The 10,732-nt window shown below is 36.3% G+C and overlaps 1 pseudogene; it reads right to left on the bottom strand.

Annotated features, from left to right (window-relative positions):
* Positions 1 to 6,723: 6,723 nt before the first annotated feature.
* LOC141829899 (phospholipase A1 EG1, chloroplastic/mitochondrial-like) lies at positions 6,724 to 8,161 on the bottom strand (annotated as a pseudogene).
* Positions 8,162 to 10,732: the final 2,571 nt, after the last annotated feature.

Genomic DNA, 10,732 nt, shown 5'->3' with positions numbered 1-10,732 from the left:
TCTATATTCTGAGTGACTATTTTTATTGCCCTTTTGAGACCAAGATGAATCTCCTTCCATTAGAATTGGAGAATTGAAGTTGAAACGATCGAAATTTCAAAATTCAAATACAAGAGTAAAGATGGTGTGAAATCAATAAAATGAATTGTCTATTATAGTGTTTAGAGAATAACAGATTACTAAATCGTAGTCATTGATCGAACAAATCAGATTAAATCCAGCAGCATAAAAGCAACCCTTGCCGATGCAAAAAGGATATTCAATTTCAATATCCCCGCATTTTTTGAGACAATTCGAAGGCAGACGAAAATTCTGATTTGTGTTTGCTGAATTTGTGGAACCCTTCACTAGTGTCAATGTAATCAGTAGCAGCAATATCTCTGCAGTGAATCCCATTGTCCTAGCTACTAATCGACTATATATCTTTACGAGTATATAAAAGAGTAATCTGCAAATTAAATTGAAAGATTGATTAAGAAATCCAGATACATACGTACAATCAAACTAATATTAATTCCAAGAGAAAGCAATCAGTTCATGCACAAATTTTGCATCACTTCCAACTGTGAGTTTACATAACTGTAGATCATTAATCACGAGGTTGCAAATTTATTCGTCGTTTTCTTAATTCTTCCGAAAAATGGAACAGTCTATAATAATTAATTAACAAAATACAGAGAAAACTTAATTAATCTGCTTGGAATAATTTTTTAGAAAACATGCATGAATCATGTTAAAACTTGAAAAACGTAATGAATGTCTAAGAAGTAGTTAGAAAAAAATAAGCTGTTTCCAGAAAGAAAGAAAAAAACACTAACTCTCCATTTTCTACAAGCACTAATCTGGAGTGCCATAAGCACTAATCTTCATTTACTGTAGTTTTTTAAGACAAAACTCCGATCCCATTCATTCTGGTTGTATCAAAAAACATTTAAACGCTTTATATATCTATGTCGAACTACAGCTGATCATGATCGTTGGTATTAAATAAAAGGAATATTGGTTGAGTACGATAAGGAAAAGCAAGAAGGATGCACTCACCAGTCACCACTGCTAATATTTCTGCATAAATTAAACTTGGCGAACTAATCGTCTCTTGGCTAATTACGTTCCTTGCTCCTTCGATGTCTCCAACGAATGCAGAATGGATTCTTATAGAGGTGAGTTTTGGCTTCCATTAAGCATTAATGACCATAGGATAATCATCAAATAATTGCATTCCCAACTAAAACAATAAATTAGCAGTGGACTTGACTTCAAATTAAACGTAAATAACGGGCTGAGTAATAGCAATCATACATGCTGATTTTCCATGGAAGAACTAAGAAGCATAGCCAGATGTTCTTTGAAAGGTTAGCTTTGTGGAATTTCAATCATACATGCTGATTTTCCATGGAAGAAGATTAGTCGGATGTTTTTTGAAAGATTAGTTTTGTGGAGTTGACTGACTTCCAAAGTAAGGCTAGACTTCTACTTGGAACATCAATTTAATTGGCTTTCCATTTCCACGCTACTATTAGTCACTACATTTACTGCTGTTGCTTAGCTAACACGGCCGTACGTCGCCGTTAAGATACAAAAAGACTTAACTATAATTCTGAACATATCTAATATTTTCTAATTGAAACACCTTTTAATAAAAAGGGGTAGCCACTCATTTTTGTCATAGTGGTGTTGCAAAAGATGTAAACATAATTTGTGATTGAATATTGTCATTACAAATGTTCAACCATCTACAGTTACCTAATAATAATTAAAAGAATTTTTTTTAAAAAAAAAACATATCAAATTATGTAAATAGTCAATAAAAAAACACATCTTTTTCAAAAAGAAATCAAAGGGATGTTATTCTCTTTATTCTAATGTTATTGTAATAGCTATTGGTAGTTGCTACAATGTATAAAAATTATTCGATAGCTATTATAACATATATATAGCAACTACCGAATAGTTACTACAATGTTGTTCATTATCTCCAACGCTATTGTAGAAGTTATGACGACTAACTGTTATAACGTGTAGAAGCAACTTTGCAACTGCTACAACGTGTAACACCTAATATAATATTATTATAATATTACTACTTAGATAGCTAATACAACCGTTTTAAAATAGTTTTTATCAATTTAAAATGATTTTAATAAAGTTTAAATAATTTTGACCAAGTTGATCTTATATTTTAATATAATAATATTCAAAGTTTATAATTTATGGTTTAAGATTTTATAGTTTAGGATTTACCAGCTATAACGTAAAATTTTAATTATTTTACTTTAATCAAAATTATTATACATAAAGCATTATTATATCAAAATATTCTTTATCAACTTGGTCAAAATTGCTTAACTTTATCAAAATCGCTCTAAGTTGATCAAAATCATTTTAAAATAGTTGTAGCAGTTATCAATTGTAATAACTACTTAGTAGCTGCTACACAATTGTAGCTAAACTCTAAATTCTAAATTTTAAATTCTAAAACATTGAATTTTAAACTCTAAACACTATATATCAAAATACTATTATTTATTAACTTGGCCAAAATCATTTTAAAACAATTGTAGCAGCTATCCAAGTAGTTGCTACACACTTGTAAAACCTACTAAGAGATAGCTACTGCAATACTATAATAATATTATATTTGATGTTACACATTGTAGCAGCTATAGAATAACTTCTACATGTTATAATAATTAGTCGTAGTTGCTATAATAATGTTGGAATAAGAGATATTTTTCATAATAAAATATTTGATGGAGTATTTTTTTTTTAAAAAATCATCCTTTTAATGATTTATATAATTTGGAACCTCTTAATTTTTGGCCATAATTATTCAGCTATAGACTTGACTTTGAACGATAACGTGATGAGTACGACCACTATTATTTCCATAAAAGAAAGAATTCCATATATCCCCGAGGCTACGGTGCAGCAGTAGGGCCCTCTCAGTTTTTAAGACATCTAAGGATCAAGTTCTAACTTTGGTAAATTTAACCGATGAATTTTTCTTAATGGGTGGTTAACCTAAGAACGTTGGGTGCTCATAGACCGTCCGCTGCAAGTGCTTCTTGAGTTATCCTAGTAATCAATGAGAAACTTTCGTAGAGTTAGATTGATCATCCTTAAAGTTAGTCGGCAGGTGGATTCAGTTCAAGTCTAATATTTATAATGAGTCAGTCACATTTCTAGTTTAATCTGAGCCCTCTTCAGATAGAGTTTAATCAGTTCAGGCTATGTCCTCGTCCCTCTCTTTTATTGTCTCGCACGTCTACCCGCTCTCGCTCGTCCCTCTCCAGCTACTTAACTTGAAGAGTCTATTGAATGGACTTGCACAATGAAGAGGAGTCGTGAATGGCCCAAAGCTTAGAACTCATATATAAAATATAATATATCGGGAACTTATATTATATACAGAACTTAACTATATATTTAGATTGATTTTAGGTAAATATCTCCTTTATATTTATTTTAGGTAAATATCTCCTTTATATTTATTTTAGGCTTAGTCGTAAATAGCCCCAAAGGCTATTTATATGCCTCTGCGTAGCAGAGGTACTTATCTTATATTATATACAGTTAGTCTACGCCTTTGGGGCAATTTCTCTCCTTTAGTCGTAAATAGCCCCAAAGGCTATTTTCTACTCTGCATAGCAGAGGTACTTATATTATAGTAAGGCGGATTAGTCTACGCCAAAGGGGCTATTTATCTCCTTTCGTAAATAGCCCCTTTGGCTATTTATCTGCCCAATATATATACAGGGGTAGCAGAGGAACTTATATTATATACAGGCGGATTAGAACTTATATTATGAATGCAGGGCCAAAGGGGCTATTTATCTCCTTTACTAGATTTTTGGGTATTGGGAACTTATATTATATACAGGCGGCCCTAAACATGTAAGTTGCGGTCGGCCCTATCGGAATTTATATTTATTTAGGCGCGTAAATACCATTATCATTCGCAGCAAATTACTGGTATTACGAACTTAATATATATACGGGGTGTACTGATATGATAGTTCTCTTTTAGAGACAAAAAAGAATAAAGAACTCGGCCCTTTCTTTTAATTTGATGAGAAGGTGCTCACCTATAACTACATCACACCTAGCCTAAGTAGTTTTCCTTAGCTTGTTCTACATATTCAAATTACTTAAATATCTGTCCAAGAAGACCATCCTCTTAACGTGTTTCTAGTTTGGCCAAATACTTACGAGTAACAATCTTGACAAGTGACCTTAGGGTATATGTCTCTTAATAAAATGAGCAGTGAATTCTCTGTGTGCTACTCAATCACCTTTGAACACTTCAACTTATACTCAATCATTCCGGATCCACACTTCTGAAGAGACGTTTGCTTAAGATATCAAAGTATAAGTTTTCATGACCAAGATGATTTGAATACCTCAAGTCGAAGGAAACTTACACTTGAGCTGCAATGAGATCTTTATAGACATGTATAAAATCACATGAAGTCTTATGGCAGGTCACATTCGATGAACTAGTTACCCTTAACCAACATTCATATGTTAACTCTCAACATTCCAATGTTTCCAATTAGTTAGGATTAGCTACTTAGTTAAACTAAGGAGTCTAACGTATATTAATCTTATAAAATTAATGATGTCCAATCTCATCAATTCATCGATTAAGGAATATTTTAATACGTACATAATTATATATGTAGAGATACCCACTAATTGTGATTTAATTATATTTTCTCTCATGTTATGCATTGTATTATTGACATCATTAATTGAGTTTATGATCTAATCAGATACATAAAGAATGTACACTCAAATAGTAATTTTATTTATTCAATAAATAGTTTATTATCTAAGGTGATTGCCTTAGGACGCCTCTCAAATATAACTAAAAAAAAGATATTCTATAAAAATAAATCTAATTAATAATTCTCTTAATTTATTATCAGAATCTTTAAATAAAATTGAATTGGTACCCCACTAGTCGATGAAAATCTAGACAATTATTTTTAAGAACATTTGGCATTAAATTTCGTTGGGTACTTCAATTTGAAATATCACTTCAATGACTCATAACCGATGCCTGATTGGAATTTATAAGAGATTTTGTAATATTTACATTTTGGACATAATTCTTTGGATGGAAGAATGATTTTTTAAAAAAATATTTAGTAAAAATAGATAATTTTAAATGTAAAGTATCTTGAATCTGAGAAGTTTTTATACTTCCTAGTGTCTCAGCTGTCGAAAATTACTTTAGTTCAACATCAATAAATTAAATATTATTGAGATCTATATTCTGAGTGACTATTTTTATTGCCCTTTCGAGACCAAGATGAATCTCCTTCCATTAGAATTGAAGAATTGAAGTTGAAACGATCGAAATTTCAAAATTCAAATACAAGAGTAAAGATGGTGTGAAATCAATAAAATGAATTGTCTATTATAGAGTTTAGAGAATAACAGTAACTAAATCGTAGTCATTGATCGAAAAATCAGTTAAATAATCTTAATTGTTCAAAAAAAATAAACAGCTTTTCACAGTTCCAACAACCATATTATAAAAAAAAAAATCTTAATCAGCAATTTGAAATATATGGTCAATTTGAAGCTGAAATCATAATCCGCTCGGCCCTAGATGGTTAATTATGATTCTGGCCCATTTAACTAGGTCAACAAGTAACTAGCTCGTTGAATCGGTTCCAGTTCTGGGTCAAATCCGATTCAAATCCAGCCCATGGGCAAGTCTACCTCAAAACATCCTAATAGGACTAGAATTAGAGTATGATTATAACAACAATGTGGTATTAAATTTCACTCAACTTAATAGAACATATAATTTATTGAAGTATTTTTCAAATAGGAATTTATAGATACAATTTTCATACTTAAATATTGAACAGGTACAAGGATGGTGAAATCCAACCAGGCATGAGCAGCATAAATAAGAATATTCGAGATTGATTCTCAAAAAGTCTGATTGTAAATGTCGAGCCACATGTTATTTTTTAGATTTATTTTGTTGGTCAATGAAAAATTTTTTGAAATCAAATTGATCACTTTCAAAATTAATCAGTTCAAAAAATTAGATACTTAAAACAAAAAAATAGTGAACTTTGATCTTTGTGTGAAAGCTACCACTCGTAATGAAATTTTTGATCATTTCTATGATTACATCGAAAATAATTGAGTTAGAGTATTTCAACGACCCTAAGCGCTATCATATTTAAATGTCATTAATGTGCTAACACTCCTACTATTTATTCTTTTTAAGCAAGAAAGTGACCGTGGTGTTTATTTGACATGAAAACTAGATAAGATTATTATTACTTGAAAATGATTGCTTGAAAACCCCCTCAAACATGTGAAATCCATGTTCCCCCAAAAGATGTTTATTCTGAAGCTCAAAATTACACATCAATCTTGTATTTGGGTATTCATGTTGAAACTCCATTTCCTAATTTTCAATAAAAAATAAAATTCATCATGACGATCATTTGTGAAAAAGTAAATCGGGAAGCATGTATAATTAATGTGAGTAGAACCGTTTGGACCAAAATTATTTTATTTTAAACAGTTTTAACCAATACAGTTTGATCTCAGAACCACGTACGAGCTATTTTAAGTCAGCTTATAGTTTTATATTAAAAATATTTTTACTTGATTTTAATTAAAACTGTTCTAAGATAGATAGCTCACTTCGGAGTTGACTTTGTACAAAGTAGAAAAACCAGTTTTTGATTGTTAAATTTTATAATTAATGTCAGATGAGCAGTTGGAATGATTGACCGAGCGGTTGGAATGATCGACCCAGTTGCCCACTTTCCCAAACAGCGCCGCGTCCGGCCGCCATGGCAGCTCCTCCATCTTCTTCTTCAGCAACCTCGCCGCCTTCCCCACCCAATCAACACCGCCGGCGGCGGCCCGCCGCTGGCAAATGCTGCGCCGGCACTTCAACAGCGCCACGTACTTGCCCATGTCATGCACGCACGCCGGGTTCTTCACCTCGAAGAAGTCGAGCGCCAGCTCCACCCCGACGTGGGCGTAGCATTGGCTGGCGGTGGCGCCCCATCGCCGGAGGCTCTCGTTCAGGAAAAGCCCCGGCAGCTTCGTCACCGGGTCCCGCACGTTGACCACCCGCAGCACCTTCACGCCCAACTCGTCGCACCGCTCCTTGAACCCCCAATTCCCTACCCTCGGCCCCCCGTAGGAGTACACCGTGATCGGCACCGCCGCCTCCGCCCCGCCCGCCAGTTGAGCCCCAGCTCCGCCAGGTCGTAGCCGAGAAGAAGCGCCAGGGCGGAGCCCATGCTGTGTCCCGCCAATGTGAGGCTCATCTCCTCTGCCTCGTGCTTCTTCATCAGCCGTGCCACTTCCTTCAGTAACTGCTCGCGGCAGCTCCCATGGCTAAACCTGCAACAATTCGATCCCTATTTTTTTTTAAAATATATATTTTTTATTAATTTAATTAAATGGATAAACAATGGTGGAGAATGTATTTACACCTGCGTCGCTGGCTGTCGCAATTGGTGTAGAGAGCAAGGAATCCGGACTCGACCATGACCTCCGGCCGCGGGCCGTGCGGGTCAAGCCTGGCCGGCGTCAGCGAGCTCATCAAATTGGCCGCCCACTCCGACTTGGTCACCGTGCCCCGGAAGGCCACGAGCACGTCGCGGCGCCCAAGCCGGCGCGCCACCTCGTCGGTCGCCACCGCCACGTACCCAATCCACCGCCCTCCGCCGTCGCCGAGGATGTCTGGCGCCGTCGCGTAGATGTACCGGGATATTTCGTAGCCGGCGGAGCCGAGGCCGGTCTCGTGGAGCAACCGCTTCTTCCCGTGCTTGCACTCGAGGAAGCGGGGCGAGGCCCGGTCGAGGTCCAAGGCGTCGTAGCACGCCGTAACGAGCTCGCCGTAGCGCACCACCTCATCGCGCAGAACCGGGTTCAGCGGCTCCAACAGCCCGGCCCAGTCGTCGGCCCCTTGGATTTTCCTCCAAATGCTCGCCAACTCGCACGCCGTCGACGCCACCGGCGACGACGACCGAAGCTTAATCGCCGCCTCCGATTTCTCGGGCGCCACCACCACCGACATCCTGCTCTGCCACCGACACCGCCAAGTTCTTGTATGGAAGCTCACAGCACAAGAAGCAACAGCAGCAGCAGTAGCAGTAGCAGTAGCCATCGTAATGGGATGATCGAAGTAGATTGCATATATACATGAAGATGAACAATCCATGATTAATTAATAATTAAATCAGGTTGCCTTTCTTCGTGCCCTGTTTTAAATCCTGTTGCGTTTCTTCGTGCCCTGTTTTAAATCGGTTGGTCAGGTCAGCTATCGTATCGATCGATGTACTGCGGTTCAAAGTCAATGGTTAGTTTGACTTCAAACTCCATGTTCTCTGTCAACGTTTGTATGAACGCCGAAATTTAGCTCCTTTTTTTATTCTTGGTCTTCCACGTAGCCTCACGCTGATTAAATAATCCTCTGGAAAACTTTCGTGGATTTGTTAATTTGATCGATTTAACAAAGCACAGAAACTGGAAACATGGTGCATGCTGCTCATTTTCGTGGACGTTGAATTATGAGACGTGCTAAACATCAGGCTGGAAATTGAGCTCGTCGTTGATAATTTTATCAGACGAAATGCAACGCGTGGGATCGGAACGCAACGAATGGAAAATTTGTGCACCGAAGGTCGAAACATTCACACAATTAGAAGAATTTCTGTTCACGTGAGTGCGTGCAGCAGCTGCAGGGCGATCGATAGCATCTTAGCGCGCCACGTACGATGCTCTCGGGCCGACGACTAATGGAACCAACAGCTAAGGGATGAGCTAGCGGAAGGAAAGAGGAGAAGTGTCGGCATTGGTGCATGGTGCCGCTTCGCTTCGAGGGTGGAGAAGAAGGAGCGACCTGATTGGAAAGCAGGGGCAGGGACAGGGGAAGGGAGTAGGGCTGTAAACGATTTGATAAGCTTATTGTTTGTGAATAAATTTATTTATTAAATATATAAATGAAGATATAACAAAGAACAAAGAGCCTACTAAAATAAAATAGGAGGATTTATATAATTATTTTAAAATTTTATCATGTTCATTCCTATTTTATGACTAATTAAGTTCGCTTATTCAACTTTTTTGACATATTTGACACTTTGTGTGTTCCATTTGGTGAAATTTTACTTTGTGTGTTCCCTTTGGTGAAACGAAATCTTTTTAAATTCTCATATTTGCCAGAAAAAGACAAATTCTTGGATATTAGTCCCACCTTGCTTTTCATGCAGATTTGAATAAGCAATCAAATATAAAATAAACTATATATTTGAGGTTAGACAAGGTAAGATGCCATAAAATAATACCTTATTCTTATCGTGCCCGAGTTATATTTCTAAGAGTAATGATTCTCTTCAGGAAAACTTAGCATCCTTCTCTACTCCTATTTAGAGCTTTGACATAGTTGTAGTCGTACAATTCTTCTCCAAAATTATAATAGATCCAATATAATCCGATTCTTCTCCGAAATTTACATCTGATTCTTTTCAAGAATCCGCATTGATGAAAGCATCTGGCTACCCCTATTTCTACCCCCATTTACATTATAGAACAACAATTTACAATATAGAGCAACAAAGCGTAGAATTCAATCGGGTCAAATCAAACAACAATGAGGAAGGTGGCACAAATGACCACCTTCCTAGTGGCCCCTCAGTTGGTTCATCACTCATTGCTGTCTCGCTGACTTATTGATCTGCCTAAATTTTATCTGCTTCTCTGTTACCGACATGACTGCAGACTTCCCTTGAAAAATGCGTGTGTGTTTTTTTTTCTTCCATTTTTGCTGAAGAAACTATGTGGGAAAAAAATTACACCTCGAGTTAGTCAAATTCTTCGTTCAATTTTTCAAAATAAAAATTAATCGTATGATTGTTTTCTGGCCAATTAGCTTAACAGAGATCCATCTCATGACCTTGCTTGTTTTGACCAAAATCCACCATTTGTACGTCTTCACTTGACATCTCTTTCAGCAACCTCAGCTCTTGTGTATCAATCAGAAACATCCTGCAAATGTATGACTCATGTATGAACTTCACTGAAACTTTTGTATTCTTGCTAGGAAATTTGATACGAGTGAAGCTTGTCTGAACTTCAAGGGGAGAAATTTTAATGGAAGCAAAGGCCTCTATGTTTGAACGAGAAGTTTTAATGGAAGAAGGATTGGAAAAAAGAGTTCCATTAGTTAGGTGTAGCTTGCCATTAAATTCCAACTAAAGTATTGGCTTAAGATAACAGCTTGGAAGCATACTTAGCTTGTGGGAAAAGTCCATTTTGTATGTAATTTCTATAGAAAAAAAAAAAGAATTAACAAAGTGGACCAAGATGTTTCATTTCAAAGGCAAATTATATAACGATAATTTAGTGAACTGCATATCTGATTTTTACTAATATACAAATTACGCATCACACTTTCATATTTATCAAATCATACACTTCTTTTCTAAAATACCCTTTCCGTTGTATAGGCGCTTATCTGACACACATGGGCCACAAAAACACATTTAAAATCATAAAAAATGGCTAATGTTTTATAGGGTTTTAGAAGCCATTGTTTGTCTCCCTTGAAAAAACTAATAAATTTTAAAATCTCATAGTGGACTAAATAGGGTACGGAATCAAGATTGGAGGGTGTGGTTACACTAAGGAGAATCCCAAGAATACATTGCTTCTAATTTGGATTGAATCTGACAAGTCT

Source organism: Curcuma longa, chromosome 5 (genome assembly GCF_044706935.1).
Source record: "Curcuma longa cultivar G26 ecotype Majalengka, Jawa Barat chromosome 5, ITB_CL_G26_1.1, whole genome shotgun sequence".
Taxonomy (NCBI): Eukaryota; Viridiplantae; Streptophyta; class Magnoliopsida; order Zingiberales; family Zingiberaceae; genus Curcuma; species Curcuma longa.
This window is presented reverse-complemented; position numbering and strand designations above follow the sequence as displayed.